The 20,195-nt window shown below is 35.0% G+C and overlaps 1 protein-coding gene across 4 annotated transcripts in view; it reads right to left on the bottom strand.

The window, feature by feature from the left end:
* LOC100876978 (zwei Ig domain protein zig-8) overlaps positions 1 to 20,195 on the bottom strand; it is a 547,773-nt gene that overhangs the window by 303,369 nt on the left and 224,209 nt on the right. The window contains exon 1 of one of the 4 annotated variants that reach the window (XM_076532264.1): positions 16,251 to 16,269. The exons of the other annotated variants lie outside the window; for them this stretch is intronic. The gene's annotated coding sequence lies outside the window, so the exon portion shown is untranslated. Of the gene's footprint in view, positions 1 to 16,250; positions 16,270 to 20,195 lie in introns of those variants that run through there. 4 annotated transcript variants of the gene reach the window in all.

Genomic DNA, 20,195 nt, shown 5'->3' with positions numbered 1-20,195 from the left:
TTGGGGACTTAAGGATTTAGATGTTTGGAGGCTTTGAAGCTTTGTGGATTTAAGAATTGAAGGACTTGAATACTCAGATTCAAATCTTGCCAAATTGTCAAATAGTCAAATAGTCAAATAGTCAAATAGTCAAATAGTTAAATAGTCAAATAGTCAAATAGTCAAATAGTCAAATAGTCAAATAGTAAAATAGTAAAATAGTCAAATAGTCAAATAGTCAAATAGTCAATTAGTCAAATAGACAAATAGACAAATAATCAAATAGTCAAATAGTCAAAGAGTCAAAGAATCAAAGAATCAACGAGTCAAATAGTCAAATAGTCAAATTGTCCAATGGTCAAATTCATTAAACTCCTTAAACTCCTTAAACTCTCAAATTCTCAAATTGTCAAACATAAATTACCACCAAAATCTTAAAAATTCCAAAATACAACAGAAAAAGAAAATACCAAGTCTTTCTTCACCCAATAACCATCTACCAAAACCACAATAACTAAAATTTAACCCAACCAATATTCAGTAAAATCACAAAAATCATCGTCTCACACAAAAAGTCTACTCAAAATAGTGCATTCTGTTCAATCCACCAGTGCACAGTGTACCCATTCAATAAACCCTCCCATCATTGTTTTCTCGAAGCTCGCTTGAAGCTTTGTCACCGTCTCGCTGCAATTTCTCCATCGAATCAACCAAGTGACCCGTTCGACCCGTCTCTCGACAAGACTCCTAAAGAAGTATTTTTTCCTCTTCGTCCGTGTATTCGTCAAACACGTCGTCGAATTTGGAGCGCAGAAAACATCGAACGACGCACAAACTCGTCGGTTGTTTTCGTCCTAGCCGTACAGCGTCGTTTTGACTTTTAACGAAATTGCACGGATTTCCTGTCACGGCCGAAAGTACCATAAAATATCCTGGTGAATATCCGGAGCAGTTCGATCGGGCTCGAACCGAGGGTGAGTTTCACGGTTGCTACGAGGAGACGTTTATGCAATATTCAGCCTCGCTTAGGGTCGTTCGGTTGTTATGTATTCGACGCGCAGACGTCTTGACATGCATCCAACGCGACATTAACTGCGATATATTTGACTCCCCGAATCGATCCGTCTATATTTCATTGTCGTCGATCGGCTCGTGCGTCTGTCATCCAACGTGAAATGAATCTTCTTTTACGACGTTCCGATTCGAACCGGGTCTTACAGCGACGTGACGCGCCGCATAGGTGGAAAATAATTTCTCCATGAAAATCCAGTTCCGGAACGTTAAGAAAACTCTATACAAACACTTTCATAACTTTCTGCTTTGTATGCAAAATCGCGTTCCTTTACGATATTTCGATTTCCATCGGGCTTTGCAAGCGGCGCCTGCTTTTGAAAGGTGGAAATTTTTCGGAGGAAAGCCGATTTGGAAAGAGGGAAATCGGTTCTGATGCACTTGTTTTAATGTAGAGGTTCTGACGGAAATAATTTTACAATTTTCTGATTTAATTCGAATTTTAACTTCAAGTACCTTTGTCCTCAATTTATGTAAACTAAATTTCTGACTGTTTTATTTATTTGTGTACTTCTTCAATTTTGTGCTTCGTTAATTCGAATTTCTATGAATACGCTTCCTAAAAATTAGTTTAAAAAATATTCAGCCTAAAAAGAAATTTCCTACACAAATTAAAAAATGATTTCCGTACAAATTAAGAAAAGCGCGCACATATCTGATAATTACTGAAATTCTGTGGAACGAAATATTCAGCGAAATATCTCAAATTAAAAGATTCTGCAATCACGGTAGCGAGTCGTTTCCGAGGATTTGAAACATCGGGACGCATTTACATTTTCAAGTAGGCACGTACGACAGGTACGCACAGGACGACAGGGTTTCATTTACGGAACGCATTAAGATTTAATAGAGAAACTTGATGCGGAATGCAGTTTAGTCGGAATTAATGGCAACGCAAGAATATCGCCGTTTTAAGCACCGTTTGCAAGGTATTGCCTGTAGTGGCGAATTACCATGTCGAGCAACAACCGAGCATGCATACAGAATGAAGTGGATCTGAAGGGTTGGCCAGGCTAGTTAGGCTTGCTGCTGTGTTGGCGGCTACACGGCACAGTGTGTCAGCAGTTTTCGCGATAAACGCGGTTAAACGCATCGAACTGTAATCTTAATGCTCAAACAAGTCAATTAAAGATAACTTCGGTGCGCGGCTTCATTTTACGGGGATAGTTTGATCGAATTTTCATATTTTCGTGCTTGCGATCTCGGATATTTACAACTTCTTTAACGGAAGTTTAACTACTTTTAACTTTGCAAGTTTTCTATTTGAGAATCTTGTCATTTGGGAATTAGGATATTTTTTATTTACGAGTTCTTACATTCATGTCAATGAAATATTAAAGAATTTTAGTTCAGAATTGAAGAATTGACATGAAGAATGGAGGAATTGCATAATTAAGTAATTGAAAAATTAAATAATTGAAGAATTGAAGAATTGAATAATTGAAAAATGGAAGAATTGCATAATTGAATAATTGAAAAATTAAATAATTGAAAAGTTGAAGAATTGAAAAAATTAAACTGAAGAATGGAGGAATCAAAGAATTGAGGAATTGAGGAATTGAGGATTTGAAGTATTGTAGAACTGAAGAACTGAAGAATTGAAGAATTGAAGAATTGAAGAATTGAAGAATTGAAGAATTGAAGAATTGAAGAATTGAAGAATCGAAGAATTGAAAAATGGAGGAATTGACAGGACCATGCATTAAATAATTGACGAATCGATTCACTGAAGAATCACTAAATTGACGAAATGACAAATTGACCAATTGACAAATTGAAGAACCACTGAGTTAAAGAACTTAAAAATGAAAAAATTTCAAAATTTAAAAGTAATTTCACACACCCAGAGTTTCAAAAAGTAAACCAAAAAGAAAAACAAACATTAAAAAAGATGTAATTAATCAGTTTGACCAGTGAACTGTCAATGCGAACAAACGAGCGAAACAAATGAAAGTTTCAAAAGAGATTCTTCTTTATCAGCACGAAGAAACGATTTTCTTCTGTGCTTTCTTCGCACAAACGTACGAAAAGGGATCGCGAGTAAAATGGAGATGGTTTCAACTGACAGAGAAGAAGATACTGGAGCAGATGTAGTATATACATGGTCGTCAGACGAGAGCAGGTCGACAAGGTTCCGCAAAAGGGGCGTGGAATTTCTTAAACAGCTTTAAAGCTCGCGGAATACGGAGTTTCTCATTGTCGTGGATGGCGTGGACCCTAGGTGTGCCTCAATTTTCTTTTCATTGCCGTCACTGAGAAGATACACACGTACCTTACGTACGTGTGTATGCACGGTTGTACATATGTATGCGGCTCTCAAGCGACTCGTATGTAGGTCGCAGCGAGCATGGACTTTTCCTTTCGCGACGACACATAATATTTCATTCGAACGAGCAAGAAAGGACGAATCGGTTTTCGCTTCCTTCGCTATGCATTTCGCGCGTTCTAACTGCGGCTTAATGGTGAAAGGAAACGGAAGGTAAAGCAGACTTTTGTATAATGCGATATCTTTTCAATACGTACTCTGTTGTGCTTGATGCGACGGATTCTTGTATTGTTTTTTTTTCTTGGTATATTGAGGAGTTTGGGAATTTGGGAACTTGGAAGTTTGGAAGGGATGGTTTAATATTTGGGGTTTTCGAGTTTGAAAATTTTGGCGTTTGAGGCTGCAGGAGTTTGGGAAAAGGGAAAAGAGAGATAGGAAGTGATAAATGGCAAATGGGAAGTGGCAAATTTGGGAAATTGGAAAAATTTGGTAAGTGGAAAATTTGGATAATGGGAAATTTGGGAAATGGGAAACTTGGGAAATGGGAAATTTGGGAAATGGGAGACTTGGGAAATGAGAAACTTGGGAAATGGGAAACTTGAGAAATGGGAAACTTGGGAAATGAGAAACTTGAGAAATGGGTAACTTGGGAAATGGGCAACTTGGGAAATGAGAAACTTGAGGAATGGGAAACTTGGGAAATGGGAAACCTGGGAAATGGGAAACTTGAGAAATGGGAAACTGAGGAAATGGGAAACTTGAGAAATGGGAAACTTGGGAAATGAGAAACTTGGGAAATGGGAAACTTGAGAAATGGGAAACTTGGGAAATGAGAAACTTGGGAAATGGGAAACCTGGGAAATGGGAAACTTGAGAAATGGGAAACTGGGGAAATGGGAAACTTGGAAAATAAGAAACTAAGGAAATGGGAAACTCGGGAAATGGAAAATTTGGGAAATGGGAAACTTGGAAATGAGATACTAAGGAAATGGGAAACTTGGGAAATAAGAAACTAAGGAAATGGGAAACTCGAGAAATGGGAAACTAAAGAAATGGGAAACTTGGGAAATGGGAAATTTAAGAACTGAGAAATTTGGGAACTTACAAACATACAAATTATTGAATCAAGTCAACTCGTGTAAAGAAAGGTTATGTAACACCCGAATGTGTGTTTCTTGATTCCCTTTCGCGTCCGATGGACGAACTTCATCGAACCCGCGCTGGTAGTCCGCGATTCAAGGTGAATCCGTAATATCGCTTCTCGACAGAGACCCTTTCCATTCGAATTCTCCTACGTATTTCGTTCACGCTCCGTAAAACTTCAATGTCCACGTAGGAAATCACGATCGAAGCGCGATCCGCCCCGCTGTCCCCGAGAAACAAACGATCTCCGGGAATAGAGTTTACCTTGCTCTCCCGCGGAATAAAACACCACTTCGACGGACGAGCAATTCCTTGGGGACTTGGATTAAAGAATTTCAAACGGTACTTCGACGAACACTCTTTTTCCAGCTGATTCGACGGGTTGCCTGAATTTTTAAATCGATTTGATTTAAGACAGCTTCGATTTAACTTCGGTCATCCTTGTTGCTTATCTTTCGACTCTGATAAACGTGGATGCAAGTTCTTTTAGAATTCTTGGGTCTTATGGGGAAAGTTTTCGAATGATTATTACTGTATAAATGGAATGCAAATTTGGAAAAATATGAAGCTTCAAAGAATATTGTTATCAAATGATTTCATAAAATCACACTATATTTATCTTCCATAGTTTCAAGAAGTTCATACGAGTGTTTTTAATTAAGAAAATGAATGAATCTATATGGAAATTAGCAGTCTAAGTGGCAATAAATTATTTACAAGAAAAGTTAAAAGCTTTCACATTTCTTCGTTTCAATCTTTTCTCTCTTGGGTCCTGAAATCACTGTATTCTTACTTCGATTTTCTTTAGAAAAAAGCTCAAACTTGTGCTACTTTCACCACGAAGCTTTCAACTGCTGGAAAATGTTTCAGTTGTCTTTACCTCCAACTTTCTTCCATAAGTGGCATCGGCAGTATGAAACAGAAGGAAGTTTTCCTCTTATAAAATAGAGTTTCTAACATTTCTCAAAAATTTAATAATACGTGACAAAATTGAATTCATGATAACATTCCAAGATTTCAATTTTAATAAAACGTAATTTTGTAAGATAGGCAAATACCTAATCCTTGAAGAAGCAGATCCTCAAAGGAATACATTTTTCAATTGTCAAGCTTTTAATTCTTCAAAGTGTATAAAGTCTGAATTCCTAAATTCTTGAATTTGTGAGTTAGGAAATTTCTGAAGGCTTGAAGGCTAAATCCTTAAATATCCACATTTCTAAATTTCTAAATTTTCAATTCGCAATTTCCAAATCTTCCAAATTCCAAATCTCCCAAGTTCCAAATCTCCCAAGTTCCAAACCTCCCTAGTACCAAATCTCTGAAGTTCCAAACCTCCCTAGTTCCAATTCTCCCAAGTTCCAAATCTTCCAAATTCCAAATCTCCCAAGTTCCAAACCTCCCTAGTACCAAATCTCCCAAGTTCCAAATCTTCCAAATTCCAAATCTCCCAAGTTCCAAATCTCCCAAGTTCCAAATCTCCCAAGTTCCAAACCTCCCTAGTTCCAAATCTCCCAAGTTCCAAATCTCCCAAATTCCAAATCTCCCAAGTTCCAAACCTCCCTATTTCCAAATCTCCCAAGTTCCAAATCTCCCAAATTCCAAATCTCTCAAGTTCCAAATCTCCCAAGTTCCAAATCTTCCAAATCCCATATCTCTCAAGTTCCAAATCTCCCAAATTCCAAATCTCCCAAGTTCCAACTTTTCCAAATCCCAGATCTCCCAAATCCCCGATCTCCCAAATTCCAAATCTCTCAAGTTCCAAATCTCCCAAGTTCCAAATCTTCCAAATCCCATATCTCTCAAGTTCCAAATCTCCCAAGTTCCAACTTTCCCAAATCCCAGATCTCCCAAATCCCAAATCTCCCAAATCCCAGATCTCCCAAATCCCAAATCTCCCAAATCCCAGATCTCCCAAATTCCTGATCTCCCAAATCCCAAATCTCTCAAGTTCCAAATCTCTCAAATCCCCAAATCTCCAAATCTCCAAATTTCCAAATCTCCAAATCTCTAAATCCCCAAATCCCTCCCATCTCCAAATCCACAAATTCCAAAGCCCCCAACTTCCCAACTTCACAACTGTCCAAATGTCCACCTCCCAAAATTCTAAAACCCCGAATGTCAGGAGAAACACCTTTCCTCCCGTTGGGACGATCGATCGATTTTGATGCAGGCACAGGTACGTGTCGTTGTTAACCGTTTGCGTATCTATACACGTCGAATAAAATTGCCCCGAAGCATCGTTGTATCGCCGCAACCGCAACAACGACAATGGCTCGGATCTATCTGCGTCTACGCAAGCACGTGTATTGACAAACCACGATTTACCGTTCCATAATTTACCGTGGTCGTAAATCGTTTTGAAGCGTCTCGGTCGTTCCCTATGAATGTTGCGTGGCCACCCTTTTTTTGCCCTACCGAATCGTTTACGCGCCGTTCGATATATCGATAAATAATGGAGCATGAATTTTGTTAAGCACTACCCACCTTCAGTCGGTTACTGCCTATTTTCTAAGCAGCCACCGACCGATCAACCTTTTATAATACAATTTATAACGTCCCGGCCTATCGAACTTTTCGATCGAGATGCTCTACGAAAGTGCTAGTAAAAGTTCGTCTAAACGATCGATAAAAAGGGGGAAGCATATATAATATTGCTGCTGGAACTTTTGATAAAATACTAGATGTACATATATTGCAATTTTTATGTGGGTTTTTAGGGGATTAATTTTTATGGAATTTTGGTATTTTTTATGGGTTGATTTAATTTTGTGCAGGATTTATTTCTTTGGGAATTGTTTAGTTTATTTAAGTGGATTTGTAATGATTTTAATTGTGTTGTAACAATTTTACTTTATTGCTGGTAGAAACTTATGTACAGTATGTAATATTATTTACTATTAAACGATTACGTTGTTTACTATTATAATATTTACGATTAACGACCGCATGATTAAATGTAGCGTATGATTAAATTGTAACGTATGATTAAATGGCGCAGCGAAAAACAAAATGGAAGCGGAAAAATTTCAGCGGAACACACCGTGGAGCTCCCTTACGCTGACCCCTGACATCAACGTTTACGAAAGAATTGTCTTCATTATGTGATTAATTTGCTTTGATAATAATTCTTGTCTATCGATCTGTGAAATGTTAGCTGTCTCACAAAAATACGAAATCAGAACTTGAACATTGTAACCTTCCATCTTTTCGTGTTAACCTAACCTACAATTTTATAGACAGTCGCGTCATTCACAACTCACTAATTATTACTACAATGTAGGGACAAATGAAGAGAATAGAAAAGACACGTTTTGTCTAAGGATCCTTTTTGAAATTTGAAATTAAAACTAAACACACAGTTTGATTGCGATGAAAATACGAGTCATGTGTGTCATGTGTGAACTGTAACGTGCGTCACAAGTGACATGATGTAGGCAAGAGGTTAAATTGAATTTCATATTGCATTATTAGGTTCAATTTTAAACTAAGACCATATGAACAAAATTGGTAGTAAAAATCCAACTATCGAAAATAAGTATGTCAATGTTACTTAAATTTTTAATTAACGTAACCGTGTATTCTGAAATAAATAAACCCAGGTTTATGTTCGATGAGTAGCTTTTAGCTAAGAGAGAATGCGTAAACCCTGATCGAGAAGACAGCCGTCAGCAAGAAAAATAAAATTGTGAACCCAATATAAAGTTATGTTGTTCATACACCGAGTCGATACAGCGATGTGTTCTCGCCTTTTTATTACAGTTCGAACAGCAATAATGTCTTGTGTAGGATGTTCGATGGTCGAACTACGTCCTCGTTGCGTCGCGGATAATACATTTCAGCTTGGATCTCGTAAATCTCTCGGTCCACGGGGATGGGACACGAAGTTGACCTCAGATTCTGGTCGACTTTTCAGCTTCCTCGAGCAATCTCGATGTTTGGTCGCAGGTGGCACGAATTCGGCGATTTTTTCCATTTCCCCGGGAACTTTTGAAAATCGGAAATGATTCGGGAAAAAGTTCCGCGATGGTTATACGACCGCATGCAATGAAACGGTGATTATTGAAACGAACGCGGTAGCGGATCGATAAATCGATTATTGAAGTTCCGAAACATTTTTATAGAATTAGAACGGGCTGCCCGGGTGAATGCAGTTCGAACTGAAATATATTTAATTAGAAACAGGACTATTTCTGCTTAAAACTCGGACGCTAATTTCGGGGGAAAATCGGTAGCCACGTAGATGCCATTAAATGGCGCGCACGTGGTGTAAGATTTTATATATATTAGTACGATTCGAGTAATAAAGGGTTCGTTGGGTAGAGCTAATTTTGAGATTGTTGTACGCCATTGAGACTTTCAAAACCACCCTGCACTTTCATTCGCCAACCACGGACTTGTTTTTCTCTCTTTTTACATTCCTAAGTTTTACAATGGGTGTTCCTTAGCGGTGGAGCACATTTTTACGCGATGTAACACGTGCGGAACATCGCTGGTGTAAGTTATCCTGCGTAAAAATTACGTTTTGGCAACAAAGCTGACGTGGAAGCGGTGTCTTGGCAGCGGAGTAACAGTAAATTACTTTCTGGGCTACTGTGTTTTTTGGTATTGTTAATTTTGAAAATTGCGAGTGGGAAGTTTGGTAAAGTAGATTTAGGTATTAGGATATTTAGTTATTTGAGGATTTAGAATTTGGAAATTTAAAATTTGGAGATTGGACATTTGGGAATTTAGGGATTGGGGATTTAGGGATTGGGGATTTAGGGATTGGGGATTTAGGGATTGGGGATTTAGGGATTGGGGATTTAGGGATTGGGGATTTAGGGATTGGGGATTTAGGGATTGGGGATTTAGGGATTGGGGATTTAGGGATTGGGGATTTAGGGATTGGGGATTTAGGGATTGGGGATTTAGGGATTGGGGATTTAGGGATTGGGGATTTAGGGATTGGGGATTTAGGGATTGGGGATTTAGGGATTGGGGATTTAGGGATTGGGGATTTAGGGATTGGAGATCTAGGGATTGGGGATCTAAGGATTTGAGAATTTAGGGATTTGAGAATTTAGGGATTTGAGAATTTAGGGATTTGAGAATTTGGGGATTTGAGAATTTAGATAATTAGAGGTTTAGGGATTTGGTGATTTAAGGATTTGGAAATGTGGAGTTTTGGAGATTTGGTGATTTAAGGATTTGGAAATTTGGAGTTTTGGAGATTTGGTGATTTAAGGATTTGGAAATTTGGAGTTTTGGAGATTTGGTGATTTGGTGATATAGAAATTTAGGAATTGAGAAATCTCTAAGTTTCAATAACTTGAGAATTTGGAGTTTTAGAAATTTAGAAATTTTACAATTTGGAGATTTGGAAACTTAGGAATGTGTACATTTGGATAATTACAAAATTTGGTACCTTCCGAATCTGGAGTTTTAAGAACTTTGTAATTTTGAAATTTGAGAATTTATAAACTTGAAAATTTGGGACTATAATAATTCCATAATTTCCACTTCATTATCATTCCACTCTAATAAATATCAAATCCATATTAATTCACTAATATCATACAAGTAACACTTGTCGACAATCCATACTCAAACAATAAAAATTTAATCGTTCGAATAATAAATAACCCTTCAAATATGGTTATTCTTTTCAATTTATAAACTTGTAAGAGAGGTCTGATAGTTACTCTTAAGTGATCAAGAATTGGGTACTCGATGGTAATTAAGATTTCAATGAATCTTAACCGCACGATTGCTCGGATTCAAGTTATTTGTTCCTTCTTCAACGAAGAATGTAAGGTTGTAAAACGAGGAAAAGCCTGTTAACGATGAATATTCATGATCTCTTCGAGGAGAATCGTAAAATGAATGATTTCTGTGATCGATAATGCTTATCACGTTCTTACTCGGTCAAAACGCTTTCAAGGAGAGTACAATGTACAGACGGTGCAATATAGCCTGCAATTTACAAGAGGGCACTTGTATAAATTTGAACATTTTTATATTTCTAAATTTCTGAATTTTCCAACTATAAAATTTTCTAATTTTTAAATTTTCAAATCAATTGAACTCAAATTTATTTTTGAAACACACATTTTTCAATTTTCAAGTTTAAATATTTGTTAATATTTACACTCTTAAAGAATTTCTTAAAATTACAAATTTCTTAAATGTACAAATTTTTTGAATTCACAGATTTGTAAATTTGCAAACTCTTAAACTTCTATTTCTAGAAGTCTTCAAATTTCTAAATTACAAAAATTGTATATTCACAAAGTTTCTGTTTCTCAAATTTGTTAATTTAAATTTCACAAATTTCTCACATTCTAAAATTCCAAACTTCGAATCCCTAAATTCTTCAATTTATAACTATTCAAACCTTCAAATGATCCTAAATTTCTCCAACCTCCTAGACCATCTAATTCCTAAATATGTCCCCAAATTTCAAGGTCTCCACCCTTCTCATATTCCTAAATTTACAAAACATAATATTTCCAAATAACTATATCTCTAATGTCCTAGCACCTCTAATTATTCTTCTCCTAAAATTCTAAATCTCTACTTTTCCATATTCCAAAATTCTTAACCCATTCCCAAACTATCAAATATCCAAAACTCCCCAAAAAATCTAATCAGTAAGACTCCTCTTCCTCATTCCCCATAGAAGACAAATTTTCTCCTGACTGCACAAAGTATCCAAGTACGTTCCGAGTATCTTTCTGTATGAAATTTCCTCCTTAAATTTATGTCAGCGTATTACGAAATGGCCTTTAGGTGATGCCGCCATACACGGAAATATTATATGAATAGAAGTGGTTCATGAATAAATTTCATTTTAGTATTTTCACTCGGCGAAAGAGCCAGTTCGTCGCTCGTGTTTGTGTACTTGTATCGCGGGGTCCAAAATTTGCGCGATTGCCCGAGTTTATGGTTGTCGGGAGTTCCTTTCAGCTGTAAAATCTTCGATGGCACCCGACCTCATTACTTTCCTGCCTTATCGTAAAAAAATATTTCATATCCAGCCAGGGAACAATAATACGCAGGCTATTATGCTAACTGACTTGTTGTAATTTCATTTCGTTGAACTGGAGACATAAAGGTCGAATGGCAACGTTACTGTTCCGACTGTGTGTAATATTAAATTCACTGCCTATAAAGTTACATTTAAGTTTCTGGAAATAACAAAATTAAGGTGAAATGTGATTAAAAAGGATAATTAGTCATTCAACAAGTTTGATGAAATTTACATTTTTTGTGGTTTTTAGAAATTTATTAGACATGTCTTTCTGTAGCTGCTAATATTCACTTACAAAAATTTGACTATCTATTGACAAGGCGTGGAATGAGTATTAAAAGGGCTAACTAGTCATTCAACTAGTTTGATGAAATTTATCAGTTTTGTGGTTTTCATAAATTTATTAGATGTGTCTTTCTGTAGCTGTTAACATTTACTTGCAAAAATTCGACTACCTATTAACAAGGTGTGAAATGACTGTTAAAAAATATAACTTGTCATTCAGCTAGTTTGATAAAATTTATCAGTTTTGTGGTTTTCATAAATTTATTAGACATGTCTTTCTGTAGCTGCTAATATTTACTTGCAAAAATTTGACTACCTATTGACAAGGCGTGAAATGAGTATTAAAAAGGCTAACTAGTCGTTCAGCAAATTTGATGAAACTCAGCAATTTCGTCATTTTCATAAATTTATTAGAAATGTCTTTCTGTAGCTGCTAATATTCACTTACAAAAATTCGACTACCTATTGACAAGGCGTGAAATGAGTATTAAAAAGGCTAACTAGTCGTTCAGCAAATTTGATGCAACTCAGCAGTTTCGTTATTTTCATAAATTTATTAGAAATGTCTTTCTGTAGCTGCTAATATTCACTTACAAAAATTCGACTACCCATTGACAAGGCGTGAAATGAGTATTAAAAGGGCTAACTAGTCATTCAGTAAATTTGATGAAACTCAGCAGTTTCGTCATTTTCATAAATTTATTAGAAATGTCTTTCTGTAGCAGTTAATATTCACTCACAAAAATTCGACTACCTATTGACAAGGCTACTGGAATAAGTATTGGCTCAATGTACCGTTGTCAACCCATGAGTTGGCGCTGGAGGTGGAGCCTAAGTAAATAAGCCACGCCCATCCCCACCATGTACACTCCCAGCGTTACACTTCAGCGAATAAGAATAACGACAGCCATGTTCCTGGACTTAATTAGCGTGCGTGTCTGCTCGAGTGAATTGTTCTACCACCAAAAATATATATGAAGCAACTATTTTGCTATTCTTAAGTGGAGCCGTAACTCTTTTCTGTGTCAGACTTTTCACGCACCAAATCATGGGTCGACGTCGGTATACAGTATGATCAGTATACTGTGCGGAGATTGCTGAATAGACATACGATAGACATACGATAGACATACGATAAGAAAAAAGGGTACCATAATTGAACGTGGACATACAACCGTAAAGGATATACACTATAGACAATTTCGTCTCCTAGCTCCTCGTAATTCCTCGAAATTACGAAACATCGCCACCCAGGTAGTTGGCGCATAACGTGTTGGTGTTTCGTGCAGGGCCGGCTTAACTGCATCTGCCACACCGCGAAACAAACTGAATACTAATAACCGACCTTGTTGTACGCACTACGCAGCCATCATATTATAACATTCAGAGGCAACTGTGCCTACTCGTGGAGCATATGTGTGCGTGTGCAGTAAATGCATCCCGTTCCAGTGGATTCAATATCGAACTAGGTTGCACAGCCGTTCGTGTGCCATCACACGTCGATACTTGCTGCCGAATTAATTTCATACGTAACTACGCAACATTGCGGCCTCTTGCTGAATACGTGACTACCAGTCTAGTCCCGTTACGATTACCTATGTGTACGTAATCATTGATAGAATTAATTGACAGATCGATCGCGACCATCACCCAAATATACTTGGCTTTGCTTACAATCTGTTCGTCATTGCTTGCGGCTTATAGCATTAATTACGAGCTTATGAATTTGGGGAGAATTCGCTCGGGTAGGTGTTGGGGAAAATTATGATCGTATAATTTAGAGGTCAACTTTTGGAAGTACAAATTTAGATTTCTAGAAACGGGGACCACAAATATTTTTGTACATTTTGTACAAATCATGAACTCATGCAACGTCATATATTTATATATTTCTACAATTTATGCATCATGCAACAGAATATGATACCCTAACTTGAAAGTCTAATTGCAACTCCTCCAATAAAAAACTGCATCAGTCGGAGAGAAAGAGTGTACACATTGAATACATGATTTATCGACAAAATCGAAATAACTTTTTGGCCAATATTACTTTCGCAATCGTCCTGTTTCTACATCCAAGCGATTTAGGGCTTTGTAGATCGTAAATCCTGATTTAATCGATACGGATACGCATTTGTCATCGACTGAATTTCTTTCGCGACACTGTTTAATCGACCTGGTTGTGCGACCAGTTCGATAACAGCTATCTGCCCTCGGTGTGTTAATGGAGCCAGAGTTAATGAAGGTTTATCGATGTTGATTTATTTTGTGGTAACAGAATTCCGCTAGGTGATTTTCATCAGATATAGTCCCGAACATGTATTACGATAATTGATAAATTGGACTATACTTGTTGTAAATCAAGTTTCAGCAGTTATGGTGTTCGTTTAAATCAATTTTATTGGAGATTGTTATTAGGAATGATTGATACAAATCATCGACGATTCTCGTTGTTGATGATGGAAACTTATTTTTGTCAATTTTAATAATTTTTTTTTTAGTTAACGAAGGTTTAGCGATGATGATTTATTTTTTGATTTTAGAATATTATTAAACTTTTATCAGATGTGTATAGTATAGAATATTTAATACGATAATTAATATATGGTAACAAGAGTAATTATTGTAATTTAAATTTGCATATAATATAGGAATTAGTATATTTATTTAAATTATTTTCGTTATGAAGAATCCTTTTGTACAAAAATAATTATTATAATCTTACATAGTAATCGTCGAGGAGCACAAAAAGTATCTGAATTTTTGACAATTCTTTCTGCATTTTACTGTGCATGAATCCAAAAACTTTCTCAACTCTAACCATAAATTATAAATAGCAATTTAATCCTCGTAATTTCTACGATACTGTAGTACAACCGAATTAAAAGGTTAATGAAATGAACGACGTTTAACATTTGTCCTATAATTGACAAATGTATATTGCAAAACGAGCGGTTAATTAACGAAGTAAATTTGTAGCCATTTGGAGAGCACCGATGATCAATCGGATGCCTTTCATTTCTCACGAGCCTTCTCTTCAGAGAGAAACATAATTTTGTTTAATTATTCCGTAATGTGAAGCTTTAATGGGACATAGCACGCTTAAATTATCATTTATGCGGTTAATTTCCCAATCACGGAACGGTCAACCGCGACTGTGAATTAGAAACTAATAATTTTTCGCTGATCGAATGAACGCTGCACGCATGCTTAATTTAATCGCGTTCCTGATGTTCGTTATGCGGACAAAACCTTTCACGACACATGCACATTAATATTATTTAAAAAATTGTTTTATTGTATTTAATTATTCTGTGTTATTTTGTGGAGATCAAATCTTATTAGGTTGTCTGATTTATTTCTTATTGCATCACTTGATATTTTGAATAATTATTTATTGTTGCGTTATTAGTGAATTGAAACGATGAATTATACTAATCTCTCAAACCATAATTCTTGTATGATCGGTCGTAATAATATTTATTTTATTTATATTATTATATGTTGTTTTATTGAACTGTTTTTAGATCACACGTTTGCACTGATCGTCTGATTTGTTTCTACTTACAGCTTGCAATCAAGTTTATTGTTAGAAAAATCCATTAACCACATTTCTTTTTAAAACCTAACTCTTCTTCAACCTCCAGTGACATTATTTGTTAAATTTCAATTACTATATCTTATTGCATTGTGTTGTTTTCTTAATAACACGTTTTCATGAATTGTCTGACTTACTTCTACTTGTATCACTTAACATTTACAATTTTCAAATTTATGATCTAATAAATCAATTGTACAATACTTATTTTTAAAGTATAATTTTTTTTAAACCTCCAGTAACATCATTTACTAAATTTTAACTGATATACTTAGTTTTATAGTATTGTTTCCCAGATAACATGTTATTAAAGAGTGTCTGACTTATTTCTCCTTGTATCACTTCCCACTTACAATTTTCAAATTTATGATCTAATAAATGAATTGTACAATACTTATTTTTAAAGCATAATTTTTCTTCAACCTCCAGTAACACCATTTACTAAATTTTAACTGATATATTTAATTTTATAGTATCGTTTCCCAGATAACATGTTATTAAAGAGTGTCTGACTTATTTCTCCTTGTATCACTTCCCACTAACAATTTTCAAATTTATGATCTAATAAATCAATTGTACAATACTTATTTTTAAAGCATAATTTTTCTTCAACCTCCAGTAACATTATTTACTGAATTTTAATATTATTGTTCGCCACATAACATATTATTAAAACTTGTCTGATTTATTTCTACTTGTATCGCTTTCCATTTACAATTCTCAAATTTATGATCGAATAAACTAATTGAACCATACTTTTTTTAAACCATAATTCTCCTTCAACTTTCAGTAACATTATTTACAAAGTTTCTTTTATTAAATCCTATTTTATTGTATCGTTTTCATAACATCAAACATAGTAGTCCAATAGTCTGAGTTATTCCTGCTTTATCACTTACCGTCATATGAATCAGTCCAATCTTCTCTTTTTCGTCACGGAACAAAATCACTTACCTGAAACAGAAAATACAGTTTCCCATTAACGTCTTCCGCTTTGATATTCGCGTTCGAATTTACGATTACGCCGCAGCGTTTCGCAATTTCAATCCACAACGATTCCAATCGAGGTCGCTGTAAATTTACGACGGTTTAATCGCTGTAATGCAAACGCGATATCAACGGCAAACAGATCGACAACGTTCACCGCGATAGCTTCGTTTCATGTCCACTCGGAAACGGACTATTTATCTTCTCCTTTATTCGTTTCCTTTTGTCTCGCGTGTTCGCTATTTTCTACACTCTCGAACGTTCAGCGCGTTATTAAAATATATCTCGCAACCTGTTACAATTTAAATATTGAAGCATAAAAATTATTCAAATTTTTACAAGTTTTAACGTGACAAATGAAGTTCACGAAATTTTCCAAGTTGTAGAATCGAAATTACTATATGCAAGTTTACACTATACTGTAAATTTATAAATTTGTACTATACTATAAACTTGTACTAAAACTGACACTATACTGTAAACTCACACAAAATTACAACCGGATTATTTCATACATTATTACTGAGTACTTCAGTTACATTTCATGCAGTTGCAGTGTAATTATTCAGGTCTCGTTTAATTAAATACAGTACGTTTAATTAAGATGTCCTTTGTAATTGTGATTGAAGAACAGTTACAAACAGCAGCGACCGAATTTACAAATTACGGACATTTAAAGAGAGGAAAGATAGAAAGCACAAAAGGAATGTAACATAATTATCATTAACACCGAATATGATACTATTTTCAAATTAATCATCTCTCCAGAACTTCTCTCAAAATGAAAATAAATCAATCTCGCCTATTCCGAAATGCTCAGTTACACCGTAATTTAATTATGTTACGCGATAATTGACAAATTGAATTATTCGAGAAGTTCGAATGTCGCTGCAACATAATTAAATTACAGTGTTACTAAATCAGCGTTTACGATACCTTTGAAACCGAATAGAGTTCACAGATTGTTAAATTATAACTTTAAAACTACCCTTTATTTACGGTGTGGAACTTTCGGAAAAGCTGAGAAATAATGCACGGTGTAGGAAAGCTCCGATAAAACACGTCGAAACAATCAGCGCGTTCAGCATCCGCCATATTGTCGAATTTGCAAGCCGACCTATTCGGAATAGAAAATGCACAATATTTCCGGGGAACAGTTATATTGCAACCACCGAAAGCATTTTAGAACGCTCCAGTAAACAAGTTTTCCTTTAACCGCGTAATTCTCCACCTTTCTCCGGCAAAGAAACCTAATCCAATTAGATGTAACTGCATCACGACAATTAAACGTAACGAGTACCGTAGAAAACGTAAAATCTTATGATTAACGGGCCTGGGGGACCCTGCGCGGGAACTGAAGTGTTAATAAAAACCGCGCAATATGTACATCGAATTTACTGAGACTATTACAAAATGGCGGAGATTACACAAACATAAAATGGCGGAGATTAAACGAACTTACGGTTAATTGTGAGAATCTTTGAATAAAATTTGATATTTTTGTAAATGGTGTGTTGATTTAGTTTATTAATAACTGGTTTATTCTATTTATTATTTATTATTTATTATTGGTTTATTGTTGAATAATGTATAATTGAGTCATTGTATAATTACTGTATAATCTATTTATTTTTCTTTTTAATTATATTACTGTAACTTCAGAAGGGACTGCTTTGAAAGATTCGACACGACAAATTATAAAATATAATTTTCACGTGAAGTTGAAACATATGTTTGAGGTTAGGTTACCTGTATCTGAAGCATATAGAGAGACACTATGGTATTATGTTGTTATGATATGAGGTATGTTGTGTTTGAAGTTTGAAGAGGAATTTTTTCCTCCACAGTCCTGAACATTAATAATCTTGTTCCTTCAACATGTTAGGTTAAGTTCTCTGTATCTGAAGCATGCAGACAGACATTATAGTGTTAGGTTATGTGTCTGAAGTTTGAAGAGCAATTTTTTCCTCCACAGTCCTGAACATTAATAATCTTGTTCCTTCAACATGTTAGGTTAAATTCTCTGTATCTGAAGCATACAGACAGACATTATAGTGTTAGGTTATGTGTCTGAAGTTTGAAAAGGAATTTTTTCCTTTATTGTAATGCATCATGGGTTTATAATTTTTCAATTTTTGCTTTGAAGAATACCTGCCCGAAGTCTCGTGCGTGATTTATGAGGAATAGTGGATTAAATCTGAAAGCTTTATCGCCTTTGAAATAATAATATAAAATAGGTATTTTGGTTTAAAATATGGTAATCCCGATGGTAACCAGCACGGTCGTCCGAGATCGATTGAGAAACACGAGCTTTCCATTTTCCACGTACTTCCTGGCGAGAAATTTCTCTTCCGGAAAAGCGAGGCAGTCTGAGAATCCATCCTATCACGGACGGATTCGGTCGAATTCGAAATTTATCGGCCAGGAAGTAGACGTGATCGATTCTTGATGGTTTTAGGCGCATCTCTTCGCACACGTGAATACGCCAGCGTATAAATATGTTCGCGGTAATTACGGTAAAAGGTTCGTGAACAATTTACTGCTGCAATTAGAGGATCTTTCTTGTGTATTATTCATGTGTGATTATTTATGTAACGATCAATCTCAAATGTCATTGAATACTTTGCTTCTATTATGTGTCCGATTTAAATTTTTAGATTGGTGTTCATGTTTAAGTATGGTGCATCGAAAATTTATTGTAGATTTAAAGGGATTTATGACGGATTTATTTTTGTAAATTTATAAAGAATTTTAGCGGATTTATATTTGCGAATTTATGGAGGTTTACGATAAATTTATTTTCGTGGATTTATGAAGGTTTATGACAAGTGTATATTTATAAATGTGTAAAATAATAGATTTATGCTCGTAGGTTTGCAAAGATTCATGAGAAACGAAATAATTGGTTGAACTCAATTATTTGACTAATTTAAATTATTTACACTGACTAATTATAAAATGAACATTATTTTTTAATGAAATGTCCACTAATTATTCATAATGAGATTATGAACCCTATTTAAGGACTGAAAGTTAATCATTAATTGAAAAGGTTCTCAATTAAAATCTACTGTTATCTTCAATTTGCAGGAGATTAAAGATCGAATTTAAATTTGAATTATTATAAAAAGTCATTAAATTTTTAATTGAGACGTATCAAATTGTCGATTGATTCTTAATGGAGTAATTTTAAAAACCAGTTGAGAATCGTTTTACTGCGAGATTTTTTTAATTAAATTTCAAACTGAATTTTGTAAATTTTCGATTACACGTATCAAATTTTACAACCCGATATTTGAGCATTTTTTAAAATATCGCATATCAATATTCTCTTTTGTATAGATTTACAATTTATTATGGGATGCAGCAATAAATCAATGTTGGGTGAAAGGAGTTAATAGATCACAATGATTATTTCATGACAGTACGACAACCGATCAGCTTAATTCGTCCGCGGTTTGAATTAAATTGATCCGAAATGGAAATTCAATATTTAATAATTTGTGAATAAAACATTCCATTTAGGTGAAATGGAAATTTAATATTTAATTATTTCTCGACCAAATATTTCGTCCGTGTGAAATCTCTTAATTTGTGTTAAAAACGCTCGAAAAACATTATTCGGTTCTCTTTTAATGACAACCGAATGAAATATCAGTTAGTAATTTTTAGTAATTTCATAACCGTGAAAATGGGAAGCACGAAAGAGTTCTCAAGATATATACGTCAATTCTGTCAGATTCCACTTCACAAGGATGAATGTTTCATAAAATATCACACCCTGACAAAAACTAGATACGTGAATAAATAACTTTGCAAAATTTTATCAAAAATAGTGTTGATTTAATAAAACCGCA

The sequence above is a fragment of the Megachile rotundata genome, chromosome 5 (assembly GCF_050947335.1).
Source record: "Megachile rotundata isolate GNS110a chromosome 5, iyMegRotu1, whole genome shotgun sequence".
NCBI lineage: Eukaryota > Metazoa > Arthropoda > Insecta > Hymenoptera > Megachilidae > Megachile > Megachile rotundata.
Note: the sequence above shows the minus strand (reverse complement) of the source record. Positions and strands in the feature narration are given on the sequence as shown.